Source organism: Pongo abelii, chromosome 3 (genome assembly GCF_028885655.2).
Source record: "Pongo abelii isolate AG06213 chromosome 3, NHGRI_mPonAbe1-v2.0_pri, whole genome shotgun sequence".
Lineage (NCBI taxonomy): Eukaryota > Metazoa > Chordata > Mammalia > Primates > Hominidae > Pongo > Pongo abelii.
In genome coordinates this window covers 7,113,359-7,125,967 of record NC_071988.2, presented here as the reverse complement: position 1 = coordinate 7,125,967, position 12,609 = coordinate 7,113,359, and the positions used below count along the sequence as shown (strand labels likewise).

Here is a 12,609-nt window from a genome sequence, read left to right as displayed (position 1 = left end):
AGGAGAGGCAAGGGGCTCCCAGGTGAAGGTGACGTCAAGGACAGCAGCCTGCAGAAGGCAATGCTGAGCCAAGCATTGGATGAGACCAGGCCCAAGTGGACAAGGAGTCAGTGGGCATCCCCAGCAGGGAGAAGCTCATGCAGTGGTACGAAGTGCAACTCCTCACCCGGGTGGGAGCTGCACTGGGGTCAGTCATGTCTCTGTTAACCTGCTAGGGCTGCCGTGGTGAATACCACTGACTGGTGGGTTAAACAACAGAAATGTGTTCTCTCAAGGTTCTGGAGGCTGAAGCCCGAGATCATGGTGCCAACAGGGTTGACTTCTGGTGAGGCCTCTCTTCTGGGCTTGCAGACAGCTGCCTTCCCGTTGCCTCCTCACACGGTCATTTCTCTGCTTGGAAGAGGGGGGGAATGAAAGAGAGGGCTCTGGTCTCTCCCTTTTCTTATAAGGACACCAGTTCTATGGGATTAGGGCCCCACCCTGATGACCTCATCTAACCTTAATTACCTCCTGAAAGGCCCTGTCTCCAAGTACAGTCACATGGGATATTGGAGGTTAGAACTTCAACATAAGAATTTTATTACTTAATTACCTCCAAATACAGTCACATGGGATATTGGAGGTTAGGGCTTCCACCTAAGAATTTGGGAGGGAGACACAGTTTAGTCCAAACAGTGTCCTTCAAAACGTCATGTCCATCTGGAACCTCAGAATGTGGCCACACTTGGAAATAAGGGCTTTGCAGATGTAATTGGTTAGATCGCACAATTGGTTACGTCCTACTGGATTCAGGTGGACCCTAATTCTAATGGCTGGTGTCCTTATAAGAAGGCCGTGAGAAGACATAGAGACACAGGGAAGGAGGCTGTGTGAAGACAGAGGAAGGGACTGGAGTGATGCGGCCACAAGCCAAGGAACGCTTGCAGCCACCAAAAGCCAGAAGAGCCCAGGAAGGGCCCCTCCCAGAGCCTTTGGAGGGGGCGAGGCTCTGCCAACACCTTGGTTTCATACTAATGCCCTCCGGAACCGTGAGGGAATAAACTTCGTTGTCATGATGCACCCAGTTTGTGGTGCTTTGTTATGGCGGCCACAGGAAACTAAACGGAAACCAATCTTTGTTCAGGGCTAGCTCCTATCTTAAGTGCCTCTTGAATATTTGATTATTGAATTCTCATGAGATTCACGAGAAAGCCACTGCATTTTCCTTCCTTCCCAGAAGAGGAGTGAAGTGTTTTCTCTAGAAATGAGTAGGATGGGGTTCAATTTGTCAAAGCCCTGGGGCCCGTAGACAGGAAAGGAACAACTTTGTCCCCAGAGGAGTCAAGACTCAAATCCCTGGCTGGGTGTGAGGAAACCAAATTATAATCTTCCTCTGAGTGCTAACATGCTGTGTGACCTTGGCTGGTTACATACCTCTCTGTGCTGGCCCATGTATCTTGCCCAGGTTTTACACAGCCAGCAAGCGGGGAAGATGAGATTTAAAATAAAGGCTTTCTAATGTTAGTGCTGATGTGCTCACCCCAACCATGCTGCTCAGTGTGTTGACGGCTGTTGTGAAACCTCGGTTCTTGTCTTTTTAGTTTAAAAGAATGTAAACAAGAGACCACAGCAAAGGGGATGCAGCACAGAGCAATTTATTGCAAAGGAGAAAGAATGTTCTGAAAGTTAGGTGCAGAATAGACATGATGCCAAGAGCAGATGAGACAGCCTTGACTGTTACCGGGGAAACTCCCTTTCTGGGGAGTCTTATGTGATTATTCATAAGCGGGTGGGAAGAAGCGTTATTAGTAAGCATGTTGGGGTTGCGGGGGGTGGTCCTCTGAGTGCACATGCGCAGTAGCTGTACACTTGTTCATACATCACATGTCTCATTAGCATCTTAAGTCTCCGTCCAAGCGTGTGTTTTTTACTATTAAAATGAGCAGAGGGTCAGTCTGAGGACAGATAAAATCAAAGCGCACCTGCCGACTGCAGGAGATGTTCCCTGCTGCAGATAACTGTGCTGGAAAGAGCCGGACTACAGTGTGAATGCTGAGGCTTATTGTGTTGATGGTTTGGTCGCCGCAGCCCAAGGACATGGTCGCTTCCTTGAATACCTATCCTGCCTTACGTGTGGGCTGTGGAGCATAGTGGTGAAGCCCAGGCTCTGGAGCCAGACATCCTGGGTTCAAATCCCAGCCGGGCCACTTATTATCCCCTGCCGGAGGTGACACCAGGCGGCCCAGAGGCTATGGGGTGGGTATCAGCAGCATTCTCCTCCTCACCCCCTACAGTAGCTTATTGGATTCTCACCCATCCTCTCTAAAGCAGTTCTCAAACCTTGCTGTGCATCAGAATGTCGCCAAGATTGAGGAAATTGAGGTACAGGTTAGATCACTTGCTCACAATTACACAACCAGGCTGACAGCCTGAGTAAAACCCTATCAATGATTGCTGCAAAGGGTAAGCCAAGCAGTATATAAATGTAAACCCAGAACATCTGAGACGGGTCTCAGTTAATTTAGAAAGTTTATTTTGCCAAGGTTGAGGATGCGCACCTGGGACACAGCCTCAGGAGGTCCTGACGACACGTGCCCAGGGGGTCCGAGCACAGCGTGGTTTTATACATTTTAGGGAGACATGAGACATCAATCAGTATATGTAAGAAGTACATTGGTTCGGTCAGGAAAGGTGGGACAACTTAAAGCAAAGACAGGAAGACTCAAAGTGAGGAGGGAGCTTCCAAATCACAGGTAGGTGAGAGAGAAACAGTTGCATTCTTTTGAGTTTCTGATTACCCTTTCCAAAGGAGGCAATCAGATCTGCATTTATCTCAGTGAGCAGGGAGATAACTTTGAGTAGATGGGAGGCAGGTTTGCCCTGAGCAGTTTTCAGCTTCAGTGTTCCTTTTTGCTTAGTGATTTTGGGGGCCCAATATATTTTCCTTTCACAATAGGAAAGTGCCTGGCCAGCCCCAGCAGGTGCCAGTAAATACATCAGTTTCAGCAAAGGATTGTCAATGATGCCAAAATGACATCCTTAGGAAGTTATGCATTTGGTTTTTCCCTGTGTGGGCCTGTGAGAGCTTCAGTGAAGAAAGTGAAGACAGCCTTTTAATGTAACATCAGGAGAGGGTGACAGGTGTGATGAGGGGTGATACCTGCTGGAGTCTCTCTCCTAGGAGGAGGTATATGAAATGTACTGCACAAGAAGGTGTCGAGGGACACAGTGGAAATGGGTGTGAAATTCTCCACATCCACGTGGGTGTTTTTTTTTTGTTTGTTTTGTTTTGTTTTAGACAGAGTTTAGCTCTAGTTGCCCAGGCTGGAGTGCAATGGTGTGATCTCGGCTCACTGCAACCTCTGCCTCCCAGGTTCCAGAGATTCTTCTGCCTCAGCCTCCGGAGTAGCTGGGATTACAGGCATGTGCCACCACGCCCAGCTAATTTTGTATTTTTAGTAGAGATGGGGGTTTCACCATGTTGGTTGGGCTGGTCTTGAACTCCTGACCTCAGGTGATCCGCCCACCTTGGCCTCCCAAAGTGCTGGGATTACAGGTGTGAGCTACTGCTCCCGGCCTGGCCCAGGGCCTGTGTCAGCATGTCTCCCAGAGTTAGTCTGGAGGGATTTTCTTAGATTTACTTTGCCATTTCATCACAAGCCTTTAGGTTCCAGGTTGCTTGGCATATTTTACATTTCCTCAATTTGGAAATCATTGCCTTTGGTTACTGGAAACTGCTTTTCCTGATATTCCATAGGAGCAGGCTAAAATCCTGCATTGCCAATTGGAGAGCTGGCTGCGCCCTCCTGGCTGGGCGTCCTTGGGCCAGAGCCTGGACTGCTCTGAGCTCTGGTTTCCTTCTCTGTGCAGTGGAGACTGGGAGCCCATTTACCTTGAAGGCTGGGGGTGCCAAGGAGAGCAGATCCAATGCCCAGACCTGGCACATGGTAGGTGCTCAGTGAATGCCTCCCCGCCTTCCCCACAGGGAGCATGATCTCAGGAGATGTTGAGCCCAGTGGGGATGAGCCCAGATCTGGGTCCAGGGTCCTGGGTGTGAATCTCAACCACCAAAATGAATGACTAAAGCAGGTGTCACAATCATTCGAGGTTTATTGAGCCAGCTTGAGGGTGCACCTGGGAAAACGCAAGTCACAGACTTGGCTGTTTTTTCCAAAGAGGTTCTCAGGAGGTTTAATATTTATACATTTTCCTTTAAAAAGGCGGGGGGCGGGGGCTGGTTGGGGGGGTGGGGCAGCAGTGAGAGGAACAGTTACACACTTGAAAGACTTTAGTTAGTGCCTAGTAAATCTACATTTTACATAAGAACAGGTGAACGTTTGAAGAAAAAGAACAGAGGAAGCAGGTGTCTCATCTTGTCTTTGTTCTGTACCTGGGAAGATAAGCCAGCCATCAACATGATCAGCATGGAGTCTTTTGAAAGAGCTGGTTTCTGTTTAGTCCTTAGGGAAGAAAGCCTTATGATGGTTGGCTAGCGAGGGAAGGGGTACAATGAGGTGTGTTCAACCTCCCATCCCATCCTTTACGGCACCGGGAATTCAGCTTCCAAGGTTTCTCTGGGGTCCCATTGGCCAAGAAGCCCCAATTGTTAGTCAGTTGGCAGCTTAGAATTTTACTTTTCTTCCTCAGTCTGCTAACCAGGCACCTTGGGAGAGTTTGTTCATTCATTCATTCATTCATTCATTCATTTAAGTATTGTTGAGCACAGCTTTGTGCAGCACGTGCATGCTTGGGGTTGCAGCAGCAGCAGCAGTGAGGCCAGTATAAGGGCAGTGGGGAAGCTGGGGAGCAAGGCAGGGAGGAAGGGGCAGAAGAGGAGGGAATGAGTCCAGAGCGCCTCGTCTTGGAAGGCTTTGCAGACCGTCCCAAGATAGTTGCATTTACTTCTGAGTGAGACAGGAAATCACCAGCGTGTTTTGAGTAGGGAAGTGACCTGTTTTATGTTTTACAAGGACCACTGTGGTTTCCATGAGGAAGACAGACTGTAGGGGCAGAGGCAGAAGCAGGGAGCCCTGGTAGGAGACTGCTGTGGCCCATGAAAGAGATGGTGCTGACTGACGGGGCAGGGAGAAAGCCTGGAGCTTTGTGTCTGTTTGGACGATCGATGTCCCGCCTCCTATCTGTTAAAGTGGAGTTAATAGGCCTTCTTCATATGGGTATCAAGAGGTTTAAATAATCTCACGTGGGTAAAGCATATAGAAGAGTGTTGGGCACACCCCTCTTTGGTCAAGATTAAGTGCTGCATGGCACTGGAAGTCTAAAGTGTCTGTTCAAGGTCACTGAGCTGGGGCCTAGGAGTCAGGCCCAAGACTCGTAACATTCTACTGGGAAGTAGTGATTCGGGGAACACAAGAAGGGAAAAGGAATGTGCCCTCCTTGATGGAAGGGCTGAGGCTTGTTCATTTCTCCACCTCTGGGGTCGTGCCCAGGGGATAACCCACTCTAGACAATCAGTCAATATTGATGAATACACCAATCAATCAGTTAATGTATTAATGAATTGGCTGGAAGTGTTGGCTAACACCTGTAATCCCAGCACTTTGGGAGGCCGAGGTGGGCAGATACACCTGAAGTCAGGAGCTCAAGACCAGCCTGGCCAACATGGCAAAACCCCATCTCTACTAAAAATACAAAAATTAGCCGGGCATCATGGGGTGTGCCTGTAATCCCAGCTACTTGGGAGGCTGAGGCAGGAGAATTGTTGAACCCGGGAGGCAGAGGTTGCAGTGAGACGAGATCGCACCACTGCACTCCAGCCTGGGTGACAGAGCGAGACTTCATCTCAAAAAAAAAAAGAAAGAAAGAAAATATATATATATCAATGAATGAGCTAAACTATTGTCATTCTGAAGATGGCGTATTAGGTATTAGTTTTCTATAGCCACTGTGACTAATGACCACAAACTCAGTGGCTTAAAGCAACACAAAGTTATGTTACAGTTCTGGAGGTCAGAAGTCTGATGTGGATCTCACTGGGTTAAAATGAAGGTGTCAGCAGGGCTGACTCCTGGAGGCTCTAGGGGAGAAACGGTTTTCTTGACTTTTCCAGTTGCTAGAGGCCACCCACATTCCTTGGCTCAGGGCCCTTTCTTCCATCTTCAGGGCCAGCTATGGCTCCACTCCTGCCTCTGCTTCCACCAGTACGTCTCTGACTGCGACCCTCCTGCCTCCCTCATTCACTTATAAGAAACTTATGATGACATTGGAGCCAACTGTATCATCCAGGATCATCTTTCCATCTCAGGATCCTTAACTCAATCCCACCTGCGAAGTCTCTTTACCGTGTAAAGTTCCGTGCTCAAAGGTTCCAGGGATTGGGACGTGGACATCTTTAGAGAGACATTCTGTGTACCACAGAGAAAAACAGTACATTTCCAAAGGGTGAAAGAAACTTGTTTCTTGAAGACCATGAAATCCCGATTTTCTGGGCAGTAAAGTATTGGAAGCAGATCTTGAGAGGAAATAATAGAAGCCTGGGCACCACAGACCTCCCTGTCGCCGGGAAGCAGGTGTCCATGGGTGCTGCAGAGTGCAAGGCAGTTTCCATGTTCCTTTATTAGGCTTAAAGGGTTATACACTATGACCAAGGATGCAGAGACTGAGAAAAATAGGCTGGGTGATTCATATCTCCCTTTACAGTAACAGGCTAAGGGAATGTGGCTTTTTATTTTATATTAATATTGTTACTATTATTATTATTATTTTGATACTCTGTCTCACTCTGTCACCCAGGCTGGAGTGCAGTGACACGATCTTGGCTCATTCACTGCAAGCTCCGCCTCCCGGGTTCACGCCATTCTCCTGCCTCAGCTTCCCGAGTAGCTGGGACTATAGGCACCCGCCACCACGCCCAGCTAATTTTTTGTATTTTTAGTAGAGACAGGGTTTCACCGTGTTAGCCAGGATGGTGTCGATCTCCTGACTTCATGATCTGCCTGCCTCGGCCTCCCACAGTGCTGGGATTACAGGTGTGAGCCACCGTGTCTGGCTGTGGCTTTTTATTTGAATTTAGTAAAACTACTGGGGTAAATGTGTTGTGTTTTCTTTGCAGAAGTACAACTCACAGTGCCCTTGTATCACATGTTACCGCTCTTTCCTTTTAGTAATTTTCACAACCATCTTACCTCCCTGCAAAGAGGTACAGTGGGGAGAAGAGTCATTCAAGAAGCAGACAGACCAGTTTATGGGCCCATTTCAGCTGCATACCTGCTGTGTGGCCTAGTCCATATCACTTAACCTCTCTGATCCAAGAATTCTTGGCTACCTTCCTTTTAAGTTCTTAACCATATGAAAGAGCTGCTTAACACCCCAGAATGCCTCCTGTTGCTCTCAAGAAGTCCAACATCCTTAATCTGGCCCATCATGACCACTTAGCTTGGTCCACGAGGCCCATCCAGCCTGTCCACAAGATGCCCCCAACCTGACCCACATGGTCTTCCTGGCCTGACCATTGACGCTTCCACCCAAGCTGGCCCAAAGCATCCACCTGTCCAGCCTGGCCCATGAGGTCCACACAACCTGGCCCACTCATCACCCTTCCTAAAGTTCTGTCCCTTGCTCCCTGACTTCCAGCTGACCTCAGATATCTCTCAGTTCCCCCAAGGGTGCCCTTGTCCCTCCCACCCCAGTGCCTGAAACTGTCTTCCTCCCTTCCCTGGGCTTTGCCTGGCCAGCTCATTCTTGCTCTTTGAGTCTCAGCTGAAATGTCACTTCTTTAGGGGAGCCCTTCTCTGACCTCTCCCCAGACCTGTCTAACTTAGGACTTCCATCCTCCTGGTCATCACTTGTGCCACAGCCTGTGGGGAGCATGTGTGCAATGTCTCCTGTTGGGCTGTGAACTCCCTCGGGTCTGGGTCCAAACCTGCCTCGGTCACTGCAGTGTCCCTGGCACAGGGCCTTGCCTGTGGTAGGTGCCAGGAGACATTTGCAAAATGAACATATGCATGCTGTGAGGATGACACACATATTTATCCCAGAGCTTTCACTTTTAGGACCCCCTCCATCTCCTGCTGTCCAGGTAACTATGATCACAGTCATGCTGTGTAACAAGACACCTGGAAACCCAGGGGCTGAAAACAACAGTGATTTGCTCTCATGGTCTGCAGCTTGGCCAGCAGTTGGCTGATCTAGGCTGGGCTTGATTAACTTGACTCAGCCTTGCTCCATGTCTCTCCCATCTTCCCCCTAAGACCTGTGGACTAGCCTGGGCATGTTCTTCTCATAGCAATAGCTGAGGTCTAGCCTCCAAAGCAGCACACCTCACTTCCACCTCATTCTGTCGGCCAAAGCAAGTTACATGCCTGAACTCAGTGTAGCAGAGGCAGGGAAGTGCTCTCCACTCACCCTGAGAAGTCCCTGCAAAGCTATGTGGCAAGGGGCGTGGGTGCCGGGAGAGAGACTGGGAGGCGGTGCACTGAGCTGCCCGGGTGTTTTGTGGGATCCCCCATAGTCCCTGCAGGTTTGTATGCAGGTATCCTCCCCTCCTTTTTTAAGGGAGTTGGCCCACAGTCATGCTGCTGGTGGATGGCCCAGCACTGCAGGTGCCGGAGCTCCTGCCCCTTGTTCAACCCACTTTCCATTTTTAAGAGACCCAAGCTCACCTGTGCTCTCCAGGACCCACTTGTCGGGGGAACTTGAGCACACTTTACTCTGAAGTCATTAAATGTGCATCTTCAGAACAATCAGGCTGGGATCCCTGGGGAACATTCTTGGGTCCTGTGATGAGGAACAAAGGACTCCCAGGGGCCAGACCATGTCCAGGGCATTCCGGAAAGATCCATTCCATGGACTCTGAACCTTTGTCAGTGCATCTTCAGCCCTGGCCACATCCTTGCCTTGCTTGAACCCCACCATAGTCCAGTCTGCCAGGTTTCCACTTGGCAGTGCGTATTTGGGTCCCTTGTATGGTGCTGGCCCCCTCACTAGTCCTGTGCCTCCCCAACACCCTATACTTCAGTCCTACCCATTGCTGGCCTTGCGTCTCTCCTCCCTTCCCTCCCTGCCATCTCTCCCCTCCTCCTGCTTGCCTTGCAAACAACTGAAACAAAAACTGCCTCTGCTCAGAGGGAATTATTCTCACCTCTTTTCCCCCAAATGCTTTGTTCCTAGAATGACAATAGCAGTGGATAACACTTCTTGAGAACCACACACTAACTTCTCCAACTTTTATCTAATGATACTAGCTAGCATTTATTAAGTGCTTGCTGTGTGCTGTGAGCCAGCCAATCCCCATAAATCCTTTCTAATCCTCATAATCAGCCCTGAAAGCAGGTATTTTCAGCTCCCTTTGACAGATAAGAAGACTGAGCCTTGAGTAGGTTAAGGAAGCTTTGAAAAGCTCTAGACTATGGGTATCTTCCCTGCCCCAAGTCCCTGCTCTGTGAGAAACCTGGGGAGGGCAGCTGGTGGTTTGAATGAGGCTGCAGAGGAGACACCTGAGTGAAGGAGCAAGTACAAAGTGAGCAGTTTGTATTTGCCTGGGCTGTGTGTGCTTCTGTTTGGGGGGAAGGGGACATCCTCCTAAGCTTAGGGGGTGAGGCTCAGGGCCAGCCTCCATCCCCCACCAGAGTTCCCCTCTGTCCTGACCCCTTTACACGTACTGGGAAAGCAATAATGCAAATTAATTCTGGTTCTATTTCAGGCACAGAATAAATCAGTATCTCCCAAGTGACACATGCCAGCATTAGTGGGAAGTGATGTGTTTTATGGCCTGTCAGACAATGTGACAAAGAATTCAGACTTGAGTCTTTCCAAGGAGCAGACAGGATCCAGCACATTTCTTATTAGAAGGAGCCTAAGCTAATGGACCCTGTTGTTTTTACAAAGCTAACCCTTCTCTAATTTACAAATCCCACATATTTTTGTGATTTGACCATTGTGAACAATGAAGAAAAAGGTTTGTCCCAACCACTGCTGTAGAATAAGAGAGTCCAAGAATGACAGTCAACTTAAAAATCTGTCTCCTGGCAGAAAATTGGGATTCTCAGAGGCTGGAAAATAATGTCCATCATCCCCATTCATTGAAACTGTTTTTATTGTGAAATATAACACATATGAATAAATAAAGCATAATCTTACAAATTAACAAATGATTATTGTAAAACATTTATGAAAACATATAGAGCAAGAAAGAGAATGTAGCTGGGACCCCAGAACACCCCCAATGCCTCCTCCCCATCCTAACACCCTGCCCATTCCCAGGAACCATCATCCAACTGATACAGAAATCAGATCCCTAGTTTGATTTACAGTTGTAAATCTCAGAGCACATCCTGGGCATTGTTGTGCAGCTTTGGCAGTTTTTGAACTTTATATAAATGGACTCGTACAGCATGTGCTTTGTCCCATTGGCCTTTCACTCAACTTGATATTTGAGAGATCCATCCGTGTGGTTGTATGTGGCAGTAGTTCATTCTTCCTCATTGCTGTAGAGTGTTCTGTTGTATAAATACACTGCCATACATTTACCTATCCTACTAGTGATGAGCTTTGGAGTCTTCTTGTGTTAGCCTGTTACACATTGGCTGACGTGAACTTTCTTGTAGAAGCTGTGTGTACATACTTCTCTTGGATATACCAAAGAGTGGAATTATTGGATTAAAGAGTATGTGTAGCTTCAATTTATATCCCATATAGTTATTGATTAAGATTTGGAATTTATAGGTCAATTTGAGGAGAATTAATGTCTTTAAAATATCAAGTCTTCCAATCCAGAAACGTGGTCTATTGCTACATTTATTTAGGTCGTATTTAGTTTAGTTTTTCTTAATCTTGCTTTGTGGTTCCTACCATTAGGTATAATATGTAATATAGCTGTTGTTTTTTTCTTTAATCAAGTTAAGGAAGTTTCTTTCCATTCCTAATTTGCTAAGTGTGTTTCTCATGCATAGAAATTAAATTTTGTAAAATGCTTTTATCTTCCTCTACTGAGGTAATCAGTGTAATATTTTTCTCCTTTATTCTGTTAATTTGGCAAATTTCATTGATTTGGTAATTTTATTAACTACATACAAATTTATAACTTTTTCATTTTTCCAGTGAATTAAACCTTTTAGCATTAGGAAATGACCCCTTTGTGCCTAGTCATGTTTTGTTTTGTTTTTCTTAAAGACTATTTTATCTGCTATTCATGTAGCAAAAAGTGACCCTGTGTTTACTAGGTGCTGGCTCTTCATTTATTCATTCATTCACTCATTCATTCTTTAAAAAATATTTACCTGAGTAGCATCAAGGTCATGGACACTGGAACCCAACTGTCAGAGCTGTGTGTAAACTTGTGCAACTTATTTAACTTCTCTTTTACATGTAAAGAGGAAGCCTCAGTTTCCTCGTCTGTAAATTTCTTCCATCAGTTTTGGAAATTTCATTATCTCTTCAAATACTGCTTCTACCCAGACTTTCCCTCCAATCCTTCAGAGACTCCAATTTAACATGTTGCACCTTCCCATTGTATGTTCTCTGTCATTATCTTTTCCTCCATATTTTCCATCCTTTAGTCTCTCCTTGCTTTGTTCTGCTAGTTTCTTCTGATCTATTTTCCAGTGTGCTAATTCTCTCTTCAGCTGCACCTAAACTGCTATTAAACCTGTACACTGAGTTCTTAATATTGGACAATATTTTTCAATTCTAGAACTGCTAGTTGGCTCTTTTTAAACTAAGTAGTGTTACTTTTTATAATTTCCAGCTCCTTGCTTAAAGGTTTAAGAGTGGCTTTTAACTTCGTGAGCATAGTAAGCATTGATATTTTAAAGACCATGTCTTGTAATTACATGCTGACTTGTAATTGCTCTCTGAAGTACCTGTGGGTTTGTTTCTGATGCCCATTGTTTGTGTAGGTCTTTGATCATGTTACCTTATCTCCTCATGTGTCTGTTTATATTTTGTGTACTATATTTCAAATTTGCACATTTATTTGTAGAAATATTTTCAGGTATACAATGATACTGTCCTTCTCCAAAGAGGATTTTCCTTTGCTTTTGTCAGATATCAGCGCCTCTAGTGATCCAGGGTCACCTTAATTCAAAGTCAGGACTTAAAATATCCTGGGCAATCTAAATAACTTGACTCTAGGTTACAGTTTATATAATGAGTCTGGACTGGTTCCCTTCCATTTTACTAATATTTCTCCAGTGTGGCTTTTTGGGTACCAACCCTAAGTGTGGAATGGTTTACCAGGCCCCCACCCATAATGAACAATGAACTTGAACTTCAGTCCCCTGACAGCTTCAGGCTGTCAAAAGACCTGCTCAGCTGATCAGCCATCCCCTCTGAATCAACCAACACTCCCTAGGTAAAAGCAGCGCAAAGGCTGGGCACGTCCCTCCAATTGTGTCTTCTTAGACCTTGGCCCATGTACTCATCACAATCTTGTTAGCTCTTTGCAACTTTTATGAAGATTTAATAATTATTTTGTCCACTTATCTTTTTCATTCACCCCTAGTGAAAAGATTGATCCAACTTATCTGGTTAGCCATATGAGAAATATAATCACTAAATCTTTTAAAAGAATGTGGGTTCCATATGCCCTTGTCATGATCACTTTATTCTGACCAAAGTCAGGGTTGGCCATGAGCTTAAGAGTGTGGCATTCATTAGGTTGAATTAACATTGATT

At 46.4% G+C, this 12,609-nt stretch overlaps 1 protein-coding gene across 16 annotated transcripts in view; it reads left to right on the top strand.

Moving 5' to 3' along the window:
- EVC (EvC ciliary complex subunit 1) overlaps window positions 1–12,609 on the top strand; it is a 117,597-nt gene that overhangs the window by 44,389 nt on the left and 60,599 nt on the right. The gene's annotated exons all lie outside the window — the stretch shown is intronic.